Below are 21,436 nucleotides of genomic sequence, written 5' to 3'. Positions count from 1 at the left end.
ATGAACTGAAGGCATGAGATCACATCTGATTTCAAAAGTTAAGCAGGGTGAGGCCTAGTTATTACTTGGATGGGGTACCGCCAGGGAATATCAAGTGTTGTAGGCTATATTATAGGGAAAAGTAATGGCAAACCACCTTTCAGTACTCCTTACCTAAGAAAACCTTGCAAAATTTGTGATACTGCCAAATATTAACAATTTGAAAGCATATATATAGCAAGTTATGTAGATTCTCTTTCACAGTACACCAGAACATTGCTGAGTGTCTTCATCTTTGGGGTTGTTCTCACTAGGTGAAACCCCGCGTTCTGAATCGAATCCAAGGATTGGCGTTCCTATTAGGATCTGATTTAAACCTAGAACGGTTCTAGAGCAACCCGCAATCGTCTCCACTACAAATCGAATTGTAGAGCGGAATAAAATTTTGATTCGAGTTTTCCTCATTTAACGCGTGTTAAAAAAACACTAGGGTCTGACCTACGTTTTTCCATTGATTCGATTTAGGAACCGGAGCATTTAAATAGGAACGACAGCCTTTGAAATTGCGTTAGATGAATGGGAGGAGCGGAGTGCGATGGGGCTGTCCTTGGGGGAGTTGCCCTTTCTGTCCCCATCCGTCTGGCTGTCGCCATTTTTGCTTCCCTCACCCCTTTGTCCGCTGTGGTCTTTCAATAAGAGATAATGATTATTTTTATTTTTTATTTTAATGGTTTACAGGCGCTTAATCTCTTCAGCGCTTTAAGCGCCTGAAGTCCCGGCTGCTCAAGCGCCTGCATCTGCCAAAGGAGTACAAGGCTTCCCCCGGTGGATTGCAACCTCCCCTCTGTGTGGGGAGAGCTCATTTCTAACGGAGGAGAGGCAGGAAGGGAAGGCTCCTCTCAAAGAGGCATTCCCTGCCCGCTTGGGCACTGATCTCGCCCAGGCAGGGAAGGGAAGGCTCCTCGCGAGGAGGCATCTGATCTCGCCCAGGCAGGGAAGGGCTCTGATCAATGGGGGGGGGGGGGATAGAGCCTTTCTCCCTCCATTTCTCAAATGGAATCTGCCTTCTCCTCCAACCCTGGAAAGAGAATCTTTGGGAAGAGTGCTCCCTCCCTGCTTTTCCAGCAGCCTCCTTCATTGATCTCTGTGCTCTCTGAAGGGATTCTCCCTGGCTGTCTTGGGAGACAGGATGCTGCCCTCCAAAACCTATCCCATAGTTCCTCTGGAAAGAGCTTCGCTTTTTGCCAGAAGCCTCTCCCATTGATCTCTGTGCTCTCTGAAGGGATTCTCCCTGGCTGTCAATGAAATGGAAACGATGCCAAAAGATAAATCGCTTCCAAATATTCCGGATTAACGTTACGTCATTCTGACGTACTATTGATTGACAGCTCCAAATAAGGTATGGAGGAGAAGAATCGCTTTATTTAAACACCGATTTCATGCCAAGTAGGAACGCTTGCAGGTAAAAACTTCGATTTAAATAACCAGATGGGAACGATGAACAAAGCGATTCGGATAGCGGGATAAGAACAGTGTTATTTTGAATCGATTTTATTAAAAACGTTGTATTTTAAATCGTTTCAAATCTTAAGTGGGAACAACCCGTTAGTTTGTTCTGTAAATCAAACCACATAAATAACTCATATTTTAATAGTATGGTTTCTTCAGTGCCAGCACCAGTCAGAATTGGCACAGCATTATGAAAACCACAGTGCAGCAGTCCACTGGGAAAGGACCCTACAAAATGCCAGTTGGCCTGTGTGTTACAGACACTGTGTGAAATGTCTGCCACCTGGAAGTCTTTTTGGTGGCAGGTGAAGACATTTTTATTCTGATTGGCTCTTGAGAGCTTAAGCTTTTTAAAGGTTACTTTAATTCTAATTTTGACAATGGTGATGGCTTTGGTTTTCATTTAAGCTCTATGAATTGTATGTATTTGCTAACAGGGAATATGTTTTGCAAATATGCAAACCACCTGGAGAACTTTATTGTTGAAAAGTGGTATAATGATATTATAAATAAAGGAATACTCATAATAGTGACAAATGGCCTTAAGAACAAAAATACACTGTTACATTGGTGAATAAATGGATTTATGACAAAACTATCAGAAATCTACAGTGCTCGCTCACTGCCAAGTGAAAAAGAGTATAAACGCCCTCAGGGCTAAGAGAAGCTGAAGAAAAAGTATAGAACAATTGTGGTACCCGTTCTGGCATTTGTGGAATGTCTATATTTTATGGTTTGCTTTGCTCCACAGAGAGTTGACACTAAGCAAGTTTTATGCTTTCTGCATTTGCAGCCAGCCATAGTTAGCCACTTTCCAGTTTACGCTAGAATTCCTACAAAAACTCAGAAGAAGGTTGGTCAAAATCACCTGCGTGTAACCCAAGTTTCCAAAAATATACTCTACTAGCTTCTAGCAGTTCATCTCAGAGGAATTCAACTGAATGGTTAGAAGCTTCAATACAGGCAAGACATTTTTATAGCAAGGTGTTGAAAGAAAATCTGTCTTAAAGTCCTGCCGTGTCTTGACAAAAAGCCAAGAAACTTTTGTTCAAGCTTAAGTCAACTGTTCTGACATGAGACAGCAAACAGAACGCTGGATTTAAGAACCCACTCCCTTCCTCTCCTCTCTTCTCTCCCCTTTGTTGAGTTAATTGAATGTACACTATATATTTGCACTGTGAACTCAGTTTGCACCAACTAAAGTAAGATGAGGTTAAAGGGGACAGTGGAGAGAGGTGAAAGAAAGTAGGACATTTTAAAAGCAGCTGAAAAAGTGGGATCACAGAGGATTAATTGGGACTGTTCCTGACAACTGGGACAATTGGAGGATGTGGTGGCGGGGAGCATGTTCCTACCCACAAAAATAGTCTCCAAGCCACTTGCGGCCCTAGGGCTGCATTTTGCCCACCTGGTGTTGATGGAGAATGACATGAGTAAATGAAATAAAAAGACAATGAGACAAGTAACTGATAAACAGATTGTCCTAGATTATTATAATCCTGCGAGAGAGTAACAGATGAACCAAGTGAGGATTGCTTAATGGAGTGTCGGTCTTCTGACATATTAGCAACTATACAGAATCAGAAAAGTGTGAAAATCTGGTTGCTACATAAATTATCAGAAGCATTAATGTCAATTTGAGGCCCGTGCTGTAAGGAGGAGATGGGGGATAATCATGACAATGAGGCTATATTAACATCATGTGCATATTCAAATCAATCATTTCTGGTCTAGGTAAGAGGGAATTAGTGCCACTGCGAGGAGATTATTCATCATCATTCCTAGAATTTCAAGCCATCAAGTGATTTAGATTATGTGGTTTTGTTTGGGTTTTGTGTGCATATTTGGCAATCTGTTCATTTAACAAGATGAGAACAACGTGAGCTCCCATGGTGAAGCTCAGCTGCTACTTCAAGGCAACCTCAGACTGTCACAAAAATTGACTCCCTTCCCCAGTAGGGAAGAGTCTGATTTTCTGCAAGGTAAGTGACCAATGAATATTAGGTCCCTCAGCAAGTCCCCAAATGCTCTTCCTGGAAATGGAACAGCTTGTCTGAGTTAAATAAGAAGGGGGAGGCTAACTGTCCTGCTGGGAGAATAGCTGTAGCATAACACATACACACACAAAGAGAATTTCAATGCTGCAAAGAGGACGGCTTTTACCTTCATTTCACTTAGTGCTAACCTTTGCACAGGACAAGGCTAAAGCCTAGATCCTGTAACAGAATCAATATCTTCTGGTCGATTGCCTAGAACTCTATAGAATCTTTACAGCAGAGGTGGGACCATATTGTCATCCAAACTCTTTTTCTCTCCTTTTTATTTATTTACTTTTAATTTTGAAACACCTTTATTCAAATTTAATGCATGATAGAAAGACACACAAAGGTTCTCGGTTACATACCACAATATTCAATATAACAAAAGCAAGGAAACAAACATAAGAATAGAAAAGAACAACCTCACTAGTTCATAAGTATCTATAAAGGTTGACCAGATGTCCAAATATAAACCAGTTTGTAGATTCTGTCTATACAGTGGGTACTTGATATCCACTGGAGTTTGGTTCCAGGACTCCACATGGATAGTAAACTTCGTGGATGTTCAAGTCCCAGTGAATACAATGGCATGATAAAATTGTGTCTTTTATGTAAAATAGCAACACCAAGGTTTCTTTTTGGAAATTACATCTTTTTGGACTATTTTCAAGCATTGGTTAAATCCATGGATAAAGAATCCATGGATATGAAGGGCTCACTGTATATCATTCTTTCAAACGTTGCAAGTGTTGTTACAATCATCTGCTCACTGGAGGAAAATGATCTTTCCAATATCAAAGTATCAATCTCTTTAGCAGTTTAGAGGGCATGGAAAATCCACCTCCTCTGGCCATTTGTTAACGTCCAAGAATTGTCATCCAACTAGAAATGTGTCATGCACCAGCTTGAGGACTTCATCCGATGAAGAGTTAGACAAACCTTGCCAGGAAGAAAGGGAGAGACCAAGAAGACATCTGGTCACACAGGCAAGGATGAGGCCTCCAGGAGAGGAGGAAGCAAAGCAACTGGTCCAAACTCTCCCCCTCAGATGCATCACTAGGCAAAGCTTTCTCAGGAAGAACCCATTTGAGAGTCTTACAACTGAATATAGCTGGGGGAAATGGTTTCTAGACATGTTCAGACAGCCTGGAAAGCTTGGCCCCTCAGAAACAAAGGCAAGAGTGTTTCGTTTTTGTCCATTTGCCCATGTATACACCCTTTTAACCTTTCCCTTGGTTTTATTTCCTTATAATTTCCTCTGTGGAGACTTGGATGCAGTGCCCATGTGCCTTGGCATCTAAACTGTCCCTGCCATCCCAAAATGGCTCCCCTGGCACAGAAAATAAGCCCCCAATCCAGATTCGCCAGGCCTTCCAGTCACTTACATGAGGAACCCTCTGATTAGAAACTGGCAGGAGAAAAATAATTAAGAGAATAATATTTTTCTTAATTTCTCCTTTATCTCCCTTACTATCAGTCAATTCATCTGTAGATCTCTGTTTATGGTTGAATATATGTTTGATTTCCACTGACTCAGGCTAAATCTGCACTGTAAAAATAATGCAGTTTGACGCCACTTTAGCTGCCCTGGCTCAATGCTATGTAATCCTGGGGTTTGTAGTTTGTTGTGGCACCACAGCTCTCTGAGAAAGAAGGCTAAATAACTCAAAATTACAAATCCCAACATTCCATAGCATTCAGCCATGGCAGTTAAAGTGATGTCAATCTGCATTATTTCTGCAGTGCAGATGCAGCCCCACACTGGATTAGCAAACCCAAAGATGGCTAGAAAGCCATAAAAGTCTGAAAAGACACAAAATGGCCATACATAAAATTGCCCTGGCTGTGGAGAGGCCTTTGTGGGTTACCTGACTGTTTTTCTACTATTTTGTTAGATTATTCCATTTGTTGTATTTATTTATAGATATAGATACAGTAAGAGTCATAGGTTTATTTCATTGTACAGCTGGCTCTCCATATGTACAGATTCTTTGTTCTTTGATTTCCTAGCACTGAGCCAGGGCAGTTAAAGCGGTCTCAAATTGACTTATTTCTGCAGTGTATTTTGGACCTCAGATACTTCATGATGCATTATAGGTCTTGGGTAATCCCCCCATTTTCTCTTAGTCCTGCACTGCCTTATGATGGATATCTGCTGGTCTTAGGCATGTCATCCTCCCCTTCTATTTATGTATTTACTAGTTTCTTGAAATAATGGATTCCATTAATTTTCAGGCCTTTTATTATGTATCCTCCCTGCAGTGTTCTGTCAATTTACAGTGTTTGGTGGACTCTTTCTAAGTATGCATCTACATTGTAGAAATAACAATGTGACATTACTTTAACTGCCACAGCTCCATCCTAAAGAATCCTGTGGTTTTCAGTTTTGTGAGGCACCAGCAGAGAAAACTAAAGGCCTTGTAAAACTACAAATCCCAGGATTCCATAGGATAGAGATACATAACTTAAAGTGGTATCAAATGGCATCATTTCTACAATGTAGCTGCACCCTTAACCTCATAAGGAGCCAATAAGATGAGTTGCCCATCACTGGCTTTTTCCTCTGCTGCTGCCATGCAAGCTGTGAGGAGAGGGAAAAGGGAGTGTTCTGCTGTTAAAAACTTTTCCCCAGATGAACATCAACTTATCAGGGCCAAACACTTCAGCAGTTAAAGCCTGACATTAATTTACTGGAAAGATGTTTAACTATCTTGCCTCCTTGGGAATATCTAATTATGCATACAAACACCGGTTAATATCAGACATTTTTCCCGTGAATAAAAAGTGCCACCAGAATGCCTCTTTATTCACAGGATAATTGCATGATAATCGAAACATCGCACAAATATCATTACCACACAATATTGACGGGAACATATCGCTATGTTCCCAGCTTTTTTGCCAGTCTGATAAAGTCCATTTCTTTTTATCTGAGACAACACCTCTCTAGGCATCTCCAGGTTCTCCCGTGCAGCTCTATGATCAACATTTGTCAGAATCATGAATCATTGAATCATGCTGGAGGACTTACAGTTGCTTAGAGATGTTTTTTCTCTATGTCTAGGTTCCGCAGCACAACTCTATGGTCAACTTCTGGTAAGAGTTTTGCTAGAGGACCTACAGATTCCTAGAGAGCACATATTAATCAAAACTGCAAATAATCAAATTTGCAAAAGTCAAAGCCATAAATGTGGAGGGCCAACTGTATTCACAATCTAAATTCTGTTCCAGGGTGGTCTTCTTCCAAAAATGACTCAAATAATATGCACCTCTTTTGTTATTTCCTATGTTTCAAAGGAGTTCCCCTGCACATTTCTTGAATGATCTGGTTGTCTTCTCCACGTAACACTTTAGGCATTCGCACTGAATGGCATAGGTAACAAAACTGCTACTGTGGTAGTAGCTCTGTTGGTTAATATTGTTAATTTATTCATCTTGGAAGTGTGTTTGCAATATAGTGGGCCTTTGGTATCTGCTGAGATTTGGTTCCAGGACCCTACATGGATACCAAAATCCATGGATGTTCAGGTCCCATTAAATACAATGGCATAATAAAATGGTGTTCCTTATATAAAAATGACAAAATCAAAGTTTGTATTTTGGAATTTACATTAAAAAAAAAAAAACAATGCAAGCTATGGATGCTTGAATCCATGGATAAAGAATCTGTGGATACAGAGAGCTGAATGTATAGATACGGTGCCCAGGGATGGTGTCCTATGAGCCTAGCTGAGCCTGTAAAAATGTTATTTGATGTGTGTTTCCATTCCTTGAAAGTGCTATTCATCAACCTGTCCCTAATGTTACTAGTCCCATCAAAGGAAATCTGGGGCTTTTTCTAACAGCCTGATATATGTTGAACTGTGTATCAGTGCTTTTTATTTTATTATTATAAAACCCTGTAAACTATTTATAAAGTGATTGAAGGTGAGGTTGCAACTGAGGCGTTTGGAGTGTGGTCTGCCACTCATTTTTTAAAGTTCAGTATGTGATGCTTGACATGCCTCATGCAGACCATGAAACGCTGACTTTCCGTAGATATCCTCGGTCCATGAGCTATTTTGTCAATACACAGACTTAATTTCTAAAGTCAGTTTCATGGCAACAGTTGCATTTAGTTTAATGAGTTGTCTATAGGGATGATAACACCTGAGAGATTTGCAATATGAGCTATCAATATATTTTGAATAAGAGCTATCAAGATAGGTGTTGACATCTGGGGTTTTCTATATGAGGAGGATGATGAGTTCCTACTTTTTGTTTACCTTTAGATCTAAAAAAATATTAAGGAATTGTTACACTCTGTGACAAACTGTATGTTTTTGTCTGTAAAATGTATCCAAAAGACAGCACGGTGTAGTGGTTTGAGGACTGGATGACAACTCTAAAGACCAGGGTTTGAATCACTGTTCAGCTGTGAAAATCCACTAGGTGATCTTGGGCAAGTCACACTCTCTCGGCCTCAGAGGATGGCAATAGCAAACTCCTCTCTGAAGAAACTTGCCAAGAAAACCACACAATAGGGTGGCCTTAAGCCAGAAATGACTTGAAGGCACACAACAACAATAACAACAACAATCTTTTTATTTTATTTTATTTTTATCATTTATTTATTTTAATTTAATTTTAATTTTAATTTTTATCATTTATTTATCTATTTTTATTTTTATCTATTTTATTTTGTTTATTTATTTATATTTTATTTTATTTTATTTTTTATCATTTATTTATCTATTTTTATTTTTATCTATTTTATTTTTATTTTGTTTATTTATTTTTATTTTTTATTTATTATATTTTATTATTTGTTTATTTATTTATTTATTTATTTTCCTGGAACGTCCTCCATTTTGCGAGGAGGACATCTGGTCATCAACCCTGTCAGGCCTCAACAACATGAAACTTTCCCTTCTGAACCACTCTGCACAGCACCACCACTACGCAACACTGCTCATAAACTACAACCCCCAGCATGCCCCGCGTCGACTGGCGCCAAGGAGGCCCCTCCCCTCCAGAACTACCATGCCGGGCCTGAGTTGGAGCATGCGCGTTGGCCTCCTCCTTGGAAGCCCACAAGAGCTGGTCCAGAAGGAAGGCAGAGGCAGCAGCGTTTTGTAAGGCGAAGGGAGAGGCAGCTTTGACTGAGGGAGGCCAGGACTGCGGCAGGAGCATTCTACGACGCCTGAAGGAGGAAGAAGAGGTGAGGCGCTGTTTCGCTCTCTGGCCGGGAGGGGGCGCTGTTCTGCAAGAAACAGGCTGCATCCGCACTGGAGAAATAAGCCAGTTTGAGACCCTTTTCCCTGCGCCTGGCCTCGAGGCGATGCCAGGGGCAGTGAAAACCTTCTCAAACCGGCTTATTTCTCCAGTGTGGATACAGAAACTCCACTTCCAGGCTTCATTGTTGTGTGCTTTCCTGTGGCCAACCTGTCACAGCAGGTTTTCTTGGCAAGTTGGCATTGCCTGAGGCTGAGAGAGTGTGACCCACTGGGTTTCGAACCCTGGTCTCCAGAGTCGTAGTCCAAGGCTGAAACCCCCTCATTGTATGCCTTCAAGTCCTTTCTGACTTACAGCAAAGCTGTCGTGGCAAGATTTGTTCAGGGTTTGGCCATGGCCATCCTCTGAGGCTGAGAGAGTGCGACTTGTCCAAGATTCCCATGCGTTTCCATGGCCATGCCAGGATTCGATCCCTGGTCTCCAGAGTCACTCAAAAAACCCCATGAGTCCTTTCTGACTTACAGCAAAGCTATCATGGGGTTTTCTTGGCAAGATTTGTTCAGAGGATGGCCATCCTCTAAGGCTGAGAGAGTGTGACTTACCCAGGGTTACCCACTGGGTTTCCATGGCCGTTCCAAGATTCGAACCCTGGTCTCCAGAGTCGCTCAAACCCCCTTGTTGTGTGCCTTCAAGTCCTTTCTGACTTACTGCGAAGCTATCATGGGGTTTTCTTGGCAAGATTTGTTCAGAGGATGGCCGTCCTCTGAGGCTGAGAGAGTGCGACTTGCTCCACCCATTGGGTTTCCATGGTCAAGTCAGGATTCGAACCCTGGTCTCCAGGATCCTGATCCAGTGCTCAAACCATTACAACACACTGGCTCTCCCAGAGAAGGCAAAATTATCACAGGGTTTTCTTGGCAAGTTTTGTTCAGAGAGGGTTTGCCATGGTCATCCTCTGAGGCTGAGAGAGTGTGACTTGTCCAAGGTTTACATTCAAACCCTGGTCTCTGGAGTCCTAGTCTAATACTGAAACCCCATTTCCACCCCCAAAGCCAAACTTTGGTTGGAGAGCTCCATTTCTGGTTTGACTGTTGAGAGCTAAAACATGGAGCTGTCCAGCTTATCTTTTCACTGCTGGAGGGCTCTTGGAGGCAGAGATGTCTGGAGGAAGAGTATGGCCAAACAAAAGTGCTTTATTGTATTTATTATTTAACTTTATTTATAAAGTGCTGTAAATTTGCACATCGCGGTACATCCTGAGTATACAAATATTAAAACAAAAATTTAAAATCAGGTGTACAATCTAAGAAAACAAAATAAAAACATTAAAACATACCTTAAAATACAACAAACACAGATATATAATCATCATCATTCAATCAAGTTGTGAGGTGGAACGCTTCTCTAAACTAAAACGTCTTTAAGTTCCGTCTTAAAATTGGTTAAAGAGGTGATAGTCTGGAGATGTAAGGGAAGGCGGTTCCAAGAATAGGGAGCAACCTATTTGTATTTATTTATTTGTATCCTGCTCTTTCCTCAGAACTGGGACTCAGAGCAGCTTTTCCGTTATCGGATCTAGCCAAGCCCCTTGCAATAAGTTTCAGTGTGCTTTGAATTACTGCTGCCTTGTCTTTCTCTTTGGTTATGGTCTTGTTTAAAATTTCAAAAACCACAGTTCCACATATAGTGTTGCATGTAAAATGGGGAGATGCTGGTAGTTCAAAAGGAAAAGCATTGTGGGATGCTGACCTAGCTCCTTCCTTAAACTGCATCTAATGCACACACACCATTGGCATTTGCTGTCTGGCTGACACTGGAGTTTTAACACCCCATCCTTGAAATCAGATTACCTATGGTCTGAGTAGCAACCAACATCACAGAGACAAAACACAAGGAGCAAAGGTTATTGTACCCTGCTAGTTTTGGATGGTGGGAATTAGAATACAGTCCACACTTGAAACCACCAGGTTGGGGATTGAAGGGTCCAATATTTCTCTTAAATGTTGTATTCTCTGAACTTCTTGAGCCTGGAAAGTGGCTTTCTAAAAAGGGCACATGCCAACATGTAAGTAAGGCAGACCCTGTTACTGTATTTGTATATTTTAATTCAAAGATATATCTGTGTTAGTCTGAAAAATCAGGGGGTCTTTTAGCAGCTTTGGGTCTAGCTGAAAAAAAGAAGCTGGAAGCATGAACTTTCATAGACTTGAGCCTCAGATGCACAAGGGGAAGTAGTCTCACGTCTATGAAAGCTCATGCTACCAGCTTCTTTCTTCAAGTCTCAAAGCGGCTAAAAGATCCCTTTGCTTACTGTATATTTTAACAGGATTCCTAGGTGGTTTCTGTCATTTTCGTGGCTTGTCCTCACTTCTCATATGATACAGCCTGACTAGTAAGGCATGCTTCACATATGGCTGTATGTAGCACCAGCAGCAAATAGCTCCCATGTCATTGGAGCAGTGAATCATTCTGGATTCTAGTCTGAACTTTAGAGGAGCTGTTTGTGGTGCTGAACCTTGCCTCAAAATAGGTTTGACATCTTGAATAGCTTTTAAAATTTCAGACTAAAGCGGGAGTGGATTTACTGCCCCACTGACATGGAAGCCATTGGTCACTTGCTGTATATTCCCATACTTCGGTGTCCTACTCATACCTATGAGAGTGCATAATTAGGGGTGTCCAACCAACAGCCTTGACCCTTCCCTATGTAGCCTTCAAAGCTGGGGGGAACTTCACCCATTTTCCTTTATCAGCTAGGCTATTGTAGAAGTCATTTGGGGAGGGGGCATAGTCTCTTGGCTTCTGAGAACTCTGGGGAAACTGAGATCATTGGGGGGGGGGGATAGAAAGGGCTATTATCCAGACACTTCTCCCTTCCCCTTCCAAAGCATTGCTTCAGATCCTCAAACTTCCCCAACCCTATTGTGTGCCAAGGTTTGTGTGTGTGTGTATCTGCATATGCAGTTCCTGTTCCTCCTCCCTCTGCTGACCCCCCAGCCCCAAAGGCTCTGCACAGGAGCGTATAGGTTTGCAAGCTTCATCTCCTCGCTTGTTCTCTCTGCAACCTGATGCGTGAAATGCATCTGTAGGAGTTTATGGTATCGTCTCTGAGGTGAGAGGAGGTGATCTGAAAGCTCTGTTTGAGTATTGATCTCTAGAAGGCTTTTCACAGTCAACATCATCTGTGGACGGTTCATTCGCAGAGTAATGTATGAGGACATCTGAACTCACCTTTGGGATCATCACATCAGAAGAAACCTGCAGGAGCCACCTCTCACTGTACTTATCCAGCATACTGACACTGATTTTTTTTCCTCATCTGCACATTGCCTTGCTTGTGCATGCCAATGATGTGCTGATTTCTCATGCTGGCTACTACGTGCTGGTTGCGTAGTTAACAAATTGCTAACTGCAAGCCTGAATTACACTTTCAGATTGGTTGTGTGAATGAGTCCTAAAATGAGGAATGTATTTGGCCAGTGCCTTGGGGAAAAGGATCCAGGCCACAGACCTTTGGGCCCACCCCTGAGGGCACTTAGGCATGTCAGTGTCTAAATGAAAGATTCAAGGCAGTGGCAGCGGCGTGGGTGGAGAGAAGAGCCTACAAAGCAAATAAAGGTTTTCCAAATGCATTTAATCAGCTCCAGTTGAAAAATCAAAGTAAAAATATTTGGACACTTGAAAGTGCACATTGGTTTTCATGTGATAAAGTTGTTCTCTGGTTCTTTGAGGACCTTTCAGAGTGGAAATCACATCTGAATGTAGTAGGAGTGACATAACAGTTGCAAGATCCTTTTTAAGGTGTAGAAAGGAGGGAGGGAGGGGAGGAAGAAACAAAAAATAGAAGCCAGTCATGCAAGCAGAGACCCGAATTCCTTCAGCAGGTTACTCTAGCATAGAGGCCAAGACTGTGAGCCACAAAATCCTCAAGTCATATTTCACCTCAGCCGTGAAATCATGAACAAGTCTTAAGAAAGTTCTATCTCCCAGCCCCAGCTGGGATTCCTTTGCAATAATGGAAAGAGGGAAATAGTCCTGCCCCCTTTGAAGAATGATTTGTCTCTGAAGTTGAAAGCTGTACCAAGTGATAGACACCTGCTGTCTCATTCCTTAGTCGGGTGCCTTCATGGGAGTTATAATCTATCCTATCCCATCTGAAGGATGCCAGTCTTGGGAAGGGTGGTTTATGAGAAATGGGTGAGGAACTATTTGCCCTTCAGTCTACAATTCCTACAGTCCATTACCTTTGGCCTTGGTTGGTGGGGCTGGTAAAAATGGTAGGAAGGCTGAAGTCTCTCCATCTTGGCTGAAGTGATATAACTGAACCAACTTCTGTAGGTGTAAAAACACCAAAGCTTTTGTATTATACATGAATCTTTGTCAGGCAGAAAAAAGCTCAACCTCAGCTATATCATGAGCAAAGTGTGTTACTTCCCTTCCTTTTAAGGTGCAATGCTTTTGCAGACAAAATACATTCCATTCTTCTCCCACCAATTTCCATTTTAAAATATTGGTCTGGTGCTACTAAGTGTTGCGGCCAGACTTGTGGAACCAAAACCTCTGAGTTTGTGCAGCTTGTTCTTCCCCACAAAATAATCATAGTTCATTTATACATATCTTTGGTGGTGGGGGTTCCTACCTGTTTTCCATGAGGATTTGAGCCCTGGCACCACTCCTTTAGGGAAAGGATGGTCTGTGAGCTACATGCCCCCCTGCTGTTTCTCAGTCCCTGCGGCCCCTACTATTGCTGCTTTTAACAATGTGTCAGTCACCAAAATTTGGAAGTGATATACACAGATCAACTTCCCTTCTCTTCTGTGGTTCTTTTCTGGACAATGTCAGTCAACATGGCTGAATTTACAGCCAGCAGACTGAGTATATCAACATGTGGCTAAATCTCCAGTAGGCTTGTACTAAGGCAAGCTGAATGCCATGGCAATCTATCCATAGCAAGAATTTGTATGACTAGTTGAATGTATACTAAGCTTGGCCTCCTTGTCCAATGTAGTTAGAAACACAAAAGGGATTCTGAACAAGCTATTCAGTTGTTATTCTCAAACACATTATTGTTAAAATCATAAGAGTTGTAAGAGATCACAAGGGCCACCAGTCCAACCCCCTTCTGCCATGCAGGAATACACAATCAAAGCACCCCCGACAGATGGCCATTCAGCCTCTGTTTAAAAACCTCCAAAGAAGAAGACTCCACCACTCTAAGGCTTGTTCCAGACTGCCAAAATAAAGCTGCTTTGGGTCTCTTTGGAGGTATGCTGTTTAAATGCTGCATGCATCCTAAGAATCCGGAAGCTGCACCAAAGCTGGACTCCAGTGCTTAGGAATGGAGTGTGGTTTTGGCGCGACCTCCGGACTCTTAGGACCCATGCATCATTTAAACAGTATACCTCCAAAGAGACCCGAAGCAGCTTTATTTTGGCAGTCTGGAACAGGCCTAAGGCAGTGTATTCCACTGTCAAACAGCTCTTGTCGTCAAGACATTCTTCCTAATGTTTAGGTGCAATCTCTTTTCCTGACGCTTGAATCTATTGCTCTGTATCCTGGTCTCTGGAAAACAAGCTTGCTCTATCCTCAATATGACTTCCTTTCAAATATTTAAACATGGCTATCTTTCCCCCAAGCTAAACATATCTAACTCCCTAAGTCACTTCTCATAGGGCATGTTGTTGTTGTTCTTGTTATGATGTGCTTTCAAGCTGAGTTCAAATTATGACAACCTTTAAACAGGGTATTGTTGGCAACGTTTCTTCAGAGGAAGGTTGCCATTTCCATCCTCTGAGACCGAGAGAGCATTGAGGTTAACTAGTGGGTTTTCATGGCTGAATGGTTATTTGAACCCTGGACTTCTCAGAATCCTAGTCCAACACTCAGAACACCATACTATGCTGGCTCAGTTCTCAAATACTTAATCTGAAGTGAATTATGTTAGGACTTTTGTACTTAAAGCCATGTTATTACAAATGCAAAACGGGCCTCTGTGCACCAGGGGTAGGGGACCTTTGGCCTTTCATAATGCCTTACATGTTTCCCAGCCCCACCTGGCGTTTGGCATAAGGAGCAAATGCAGTGACAGGCTCCCAGGCTTGATTTTGTGTGTGCCATGAGTGAGTAGAGAATGGTATGCACATTTTACTCTTCTGATTCACAGCAGTGGGTTATCTCAGTGTAGAAGCTGCTGCTGCTTGAGTTGACTGATAGTCAATGGCCTGCTTCTATGTCTTTGCAAGCCTAATTCTGTCCAGGAAACCCTCTGCAAAGGACTCAGCTGGGAGGCATTTCCCCAATACAAATTGCTCTTTTGAAGAGGTATTAAGCATCACTACCAGCAGCCTAAATGATAGATGTTGAAATTATTTTATTGATCTTTTTTCTTTCTTTTTTATCAGCCAAGATCAGAAAATTACACACTGTAAAGTGGGGGGTGACGGATGGGGAACCTGATGAAAGATGTAAAAAAAATCATACCAAATAATACTGCAATCAAATAATAAAATCAGTTTTTACACTTCTGCTTTGTATTGCTTGCCATAAAGCCATAGTTCAGTGGTCTCTCTGGCTTTGCTTCATGAACGAAGATTCAGGAAGGACTCATCCCACACTTTGTACAAGTGCGTTGGTGACTAAAAAGGCCAATCCAGGACAAACAGGTCTGGTTGCAGAAAGCACAGCGGAAAGTCTCTTTGGGTGATGTTTCTGGATTGCGGTTCTTTCTGCGTTGTCGTTTCTCTTAGAGACTCGTTCAGCGTGAGCTTTCGAAAAAAGCTGAAGCATCATGGATAGTGCTTCTCCATGCCTCGAAACTGCTGTATACTGGAGTCAGCCATTAGTCCAGCTGGTCCAGCATTGTCCATTTTGGCTGGCAGCAGCCCTAAGGCTTCTGGCAGGATTCTTCCCTTGCTGTACCTGGATATCCTTGGTTCAGTTTCAGTCAGGTTCCTATGGTTTCTATTTGAAAAGATCACTGACACTGCTGGTGGCTCCCAGTTTTCCATGCTGGCTACAAACTATGAAAGTCATGTTTCTTGTGTTGCACCAAGCGTTGAGGAGGGGTCTGAGTTACTTTATCCATTCTAGACTATTATTTACTTTCACCTGCTGCTCTTTGTTTATCAAATTTCTGGTGGATTTCTCTGGTGGAGAATGAGACCATAGTTCAGAGCATGGGTGGGCAACTGCATCGGGGGAAGGAGGGGCCAGTTTTCAAGCACACCCTAAATTGCCCCTCTGTAAGCCATGCCTGCTCATATGGACCCAAAATTATACTCCTTTTCTTGGCCGACACACAACAATAAGAAAAAGAAATACTGGGTAGTTGGAAAGGTGTTCTGGGTAGTTAGGAAAGTGTTTTCACTTATGGGTGTGATTTGAAAATTCATGTCAAAAAATTAAATTGGGGTGGGGGCTTTGTGGGACTGAAGGGGGGCTTTGGGGCCACAAAAGTGGAGTTTGGGGGCAGCTTGTGGAAGGTAGACTTTCCCCACCTTGCCAGAGCACACACTGAATGCACACGTGTGCTGCTACAATCCCTGGTATCTCTGGGTAGGGTTGATAAAGGCCCTTGGGGGGAAGGTCCTGTTTTCCTATCTTGGTGCCCCAGATCCATTAGGCTAAAGATGTATATTCTGACACATTTGGAAACTACCAAGCTATGAGGAGATGGTACAGGCCAGGACTTTGGCTCTCTGGATGCTTTGGATTTCAGTAGTCAGCCTGTCAAGTACTCTGGGACTGTAGGAGTTGTGATCCACAATACCCCAAGGGCCAGTTGTTCCCTAGTCTTGCTATACGCAATGCCAAGATAAGCCAGAATCCTGTGTTACTCATGGCATACTGTACCTACTGAATGCAAGCCTTCCATGTGGTGAAAAAAGTTTGAGTAACTGGATGGGTCCCTGTGTTTGTTTCCAGAATCTTTATTTCCTATAGAGTGTTAAGTCAGAATGCAAGCTGTTTCAGTCACTTGTCGTTAATGTGTGAGTGCATTGAAGAAGAAAACTACTAAGTTAAACTAGAATCAATTAGCTTTCCTATACCAAATTTTGCTTTTGGAAGGGAGTCATCACAGGATTGCCAAACGCAGTATGGGCCTACTTGCATATTTACTCTTAATAAGGCAGTGCTTTCCTTGTCCTCTTCATCTACCTGTATTTTCAGGTTCACTTCTTCTGCTACATCTGGAGATCTCTTTTTCCTCCTCCACTCCTGCCCCACTTTGTCCTATTTTTTCCATTAAAGTAACTGCTCCTTGGTACCTTGTTGTTTCTAGTAGCAGCTGCATAGACCATGCTCCTTGCTGCCTCTGAAGGAAGCTGCTTTTCTCTGGACTGGAGAGTCAGTGTGGTGTTAGAGCAAGAGTGTTGGACTGGGATTTGAGAGATCCTGGTTGAGTCATCACTGAGCCATAAAGCTGAGCATTGCTTTGAGCCAACACTTTCACTTTGACTTACCTCATAGGGTTGTTGTGAGGATTCCATTGGGAGAAGGAGAGCCATACACTTGACTTCATTGGAGGAAAAGTGAGGTATAAATGTAACAAATTTAATACATCTGTGAGAGGATAGCTCATCCATTTGCCTGTTCAAAACAACATGGTGGAAGATTGGCACCAATAGAAAGTGTTCAAGATTCCAATTTTGATGAAACATAACATTGCTGGGAAATGTTCACTTCATCTTCAGACTGGAGTATTGGCTTTTACTATGCTTTATATGGAGCTACACAAGCTTGCTTGTTTCTAGGTAAGGAGAAAGTCGCTCTCCCTCTCTCTTATGTTAATCTACAGACATTATCTCATTGCACTATTAAAATATTTTGACTCACCTTTTCAAAATATCCTGAGAAATGTCTTTCCCCATTCTCTCTCTGTCTCTCTCTCTCTCTTTCAGCTGGGTAATATTTCAATTGCAGATAGATTGTTGGTGACAGCTGAACTCATCTTAACCCAGGCAAAAATGCAAAGCAGTTCTTCAGCGTTTAATATTAGAGTTCATTGGGAGCAGCTGAGTTATAATAAAAAAAATAGAGTTACTTGTTTCTGCATGATAAAACTCTTTGTTTTCTACATTGATGTTAAAAGCATCCCTGCTTGAGAGTTATAGCTTTGTTATGTCTTTTAAACCCTTAAATTACTGCAGTGTGATTGCTATTTTGATTGGGAAAATGTAAGCATTTTTAAGTCCAGTTGACTTTAAAAGGGAGAGTTAAAATGTTTACATTTTTTCAATTAAAAGCCATAGATTGGATCCAGAATAAATATTTTCATTTGAAATCATCCAAAAAATAAGTTGTGACTAAACATTTCCACTGATTTTAGTAGTACTTTCAGCACACTCTTGCAGTGCTCTTCCAAAGAGGATTGGCTGTATCTCCAGAATGTGTCTTATCTTTTCCAGCCCAGCTCAACTGATGACTTTAGACTGGAGTAGTTGATTTGTGGCCCTTATTGGATTGCAGTTCAGGTCAAGCCAACATAGCCCTTGATGGGAGTTGCAGACCAATATCATCTAGAAGTCTACAGGTTCCCCATCCTTGCTTTGGATCAGGATTGAGGCAACGTCAACAGTTGGGAGCCTTTCATTTTACAGAAAATTAATGCTGTGTTTATTTTTATGCAGAGCGTTTATATACTATGCTTTTATTCAAACTCTTGAGGTGGTTTCTCCATTTTACAATTTAACTAAAGTAGTTTTAAAGCAGTAAAAGTGAGGTAGCATTAAAATTAACATTGCCCATAAAAGATGAAGAGGCTGGCGGGGGGTGGGTTGGAATAAAAAGGTCTTTGACTGTTATTTATGCATGCCCTGAGTTCACATGGAGAAAAAGCACAGAGTTTTGGATAGGTGATTTATTTGGGGTATTTTTTTCTTTCACTCACTGATAGGTTCTGACTTTTGAGTATTGCTTTTTCTGGCTCAATGATTTGTTCTCTGTGCCTTGGACTGTTTCTTCAGGTTCATACAGAGAGAAGGGAGCAGTTCAAAGGTGGTGAAGACTGCAGGTGCTCTTTCCTATTTAGCGTTTGGTCAGTGTGGCATCTCCCTTTCCCTCTCTTGCTGCTTTCCTTGGCTTCCAGTCTATGTGAATAGACCTACTCAGAAACAGGTCTGAGCTATGATCTGTAAAACCCACAGTCCTGTTCAGAAACCAATAGTACTGTTGAATGTCCATCTTTGATGCAAACCTGCTGCTCTAATATGGCCCTCCTCTTTGGCCAGCGATGGGCAAAGTGTAACCCTGTGGCTGCATGCCACCTCCAAGAAAGTTTTTGTGGCCCTCAGCATCTCCAGAATGACCTGTTTCTGGCCAAGAAAGAGAAGGCGAATAATGTAAAGGAATGGCAGTGGCAGGGCTGGTAAAGCGGTCTCAAACTGGACTATTTCTGCAGTGTGTTTGGACCTCTGTTGTTGCCCCTACAGTGACAGTAATTTAAAGTGACCCATGCTGGAAATAGCTGAAATGCATCATAAGGAAGATCCTTTAAATCCTGGGGGAAGCATAGTCCAAATGGAGCAGTGAGTTGCAGTTGTCTGTCCATGTTTTCTATTACAGTTGATCACAGTTAAAATTTCTTCTGAAGGTTCTGCATTCTCTAACTGAAGAACAGGGAGAAGGGATGGCTCTCCACATGCTTTTCACCTGTAGCTTCCATCAGCCCTAACCCGCTTAGCCAGTATGGGAAATGATGGGAGTTCCATTCTAACAACATCTGGCGGGTCACACATTCACCAACGTTGCTGTGTAGAAGATCCTAAGTCTTAATAATCTGGCTTCTTTTAAAATCTGGGTGGGTTTGGGGGGGTTTTTTGTCCTTGTTTGAGAAAGAGAAGGTAGTGTTGTACAAAAAACACAGATTATCCAGTAAAGCTTTAATGATGGGACCCAGGTACAATTTTATTAAAGCACTGATTTTTCATTAGGCAGCAGTGACACGGCCTTGTTCCTGGAACAGGCGGCTAGTGGCTTGATAGCAGTACGCCTGCATTTGCAAATCAAATCTGGAGATGCTGGGGATGGAGTGTTTCTCCTAGCCCAAACCTCCTACAGCAGTGTTATTGATGTTCCGCTGTGTTCTCCAAACCGCTTAAGGTAATGCGTCCCCCTTGACTTTGTCAGCTTCATCTCTGCTTTCATCCCGGTGGCTTTAATGATGAATAAAGCTAAGCAAATAAAACAAGAAGCCCTTTCAAATCGGTTTGGCTTTATGGCTCCTGCCCTGATGAATAAACATACCTCCAGTAGCCCGACCCTGCAATTTTCTGCCTTTCAAAAGGTGGGAAAGGGCCCTCGCTAGCTGTGGGGCTGTAAATTGTTGCATATGGCCCCTAATAGACTCAGCTCTGTTCACTCCTAAGGTTTTGATTGCATTTGTTTCATTGTGAGCAGCAATTCATGTTGACTTTATATTTTGTGCAGCCTTCTTCAATTCACCTGTCCAGAGTTTAGAAGTAACTAGTTGCAAATAACAGCTTTTCCATAATTAATTCCTTTTTGCAGTACGTAAGGCATGATTCAATTATATTTCAATTGTAACACAAAGAGTAACTTTGCTCCTTTTGTGGTGCAGCTATTTTTAGTTTTTATAATTACAGGGTGTGTAAAATCTTAGTTACAAATCTTACCATATGTATCAGTGGCTGCTCCCACCCTCTGGAATGTATTTATTTTTAAAACTTTAGTATGATTTAAAAATAATTTTATATTGCTGTAATTCTGACTATTTTAATTGTTTTAAAAATTGCATCAGTGGATTTTGGTATATTTTCCTCTGTGAACCACCTTGGGTCCCACTCTGGGAGGCAGATAGCATGTAAAATAATAAATAAATAAGAAGGTAAAAATTCAAAGATCCCTTTTGATCTTGGAAGCTAAGCAGTAAGAGAGACTGCCAGGAAATACCAGGTACTACAGGTTGTATTTCAGAGGAAGACAGTGGCCAACCACCTCTGAGTCCTCTCTACCTACCAAAATATTTTGGAATTCATGAGTCACCAGAAATCAACAGGTGACCCAAAGGCACATACTTTATCTTTTATATAAATTATAACAGTAGTAAACAACTTTGAGTTAAATTTAGTCCTACTTAGAGCAGATCTGTTGAAAAGAATGGGAATAGTGAGTCACAGTTAACTAAAGCCCCAGTATTTTCAGAATGCCTACTCTAGGTGAGGATAACATTGCATTTAGCTGAGAGAGGAAGGGCTTAGAATTGTGTGTGTTTGTGTCTTCAAGTTGCCTATCAACTTGGTGACCCCATTCATTTCATAGGGTTTTCTGAGGGAAGGAGTATTCAGAGGTGGTTCTGCCAGTTCCTTCCTCTGAAATATAGCACACTGCAACTGGTATTTGTTGGCAGTTTTATATCCAAGTAGTAGCCAGGCCTGACTTAGCTTCCAAGATCAAATGGGATAAGATGCCTTGCCACTCCTTAGAACTCTAGTTATAGTTAAATACATGTAAAAAGTAACTTACTAAGCATTTGAATGTTCAACTGTGGGAATTGTTTTAGCTACATTTAAGACAAGCAGGTCGCTCTGTGGTACGCCTTTCTTTGTGAGAAATATACAAAACCAGCTTCTGTCTCTCTGTCCTGACATATTTTCACTTGGCATTGTCAGTTGCTTGTATAAAATACATGCTTCTCCCTCTGAATCCTGATAAATATTGTGGGTTCAGAAGTTCCA

The 21,436-nt window shown here is 41.8% G+C and overlaps 1 protein-coding gene across 9 annotated transcripts in view; it reads left to right on the top strand.

Annotated features, from left to right (window-relative positions):
* Nucleotides 1–8,591: 8,591 nt before the first annotated feature.
* Nucleotides 8,592–21,436, top strand: part of POMGNT2 (protein O-linked mannose N-acetylglucosaminyltransferase 2 (beta 1,4-)) — a 29,251-nt gene continuing 16,406 nt past the window's right edge. For 6 of the 9 annotated variants that reach the window (XM_089532864.1, XM_089532863.1, XM_089532860.1 and 3 more), the window contains exon 1: nt 8,592–8,727. The gene's annotated coding sequence lies outside the window, so the exon portion shown is untranslated. Of the gene's footprint in view, nt 8,728–19,400; nt 19,540–19,588; nt 19,842–21,436 lie in introns of those variants that run through there. The other 3 variants (XM_089532861.1, XM_089532858.1, XM_089532856.1) reach the window with 2 other exon arrangements.

This window comes from Sceloporus occidentalis, unplaced genomic scaffold (assembly GCF_023333645.1).
Source record: "Sceloporus occidentalis isolate IW3139 unplaced genomic scaffold, rSceOcc1.0.p SCAF_7, whole genome shotgun sequence".
NCBI classification, from domain to species: Eukaryota; Metazoa; Chordata; class Lepidosauria; order Squamata; family Phrynosomatidae; genus Sceloporus; species Sceloporus occidentalis.
This window is presented reverse-complemented; position numbering and strand designations above follow the sequence as displayed.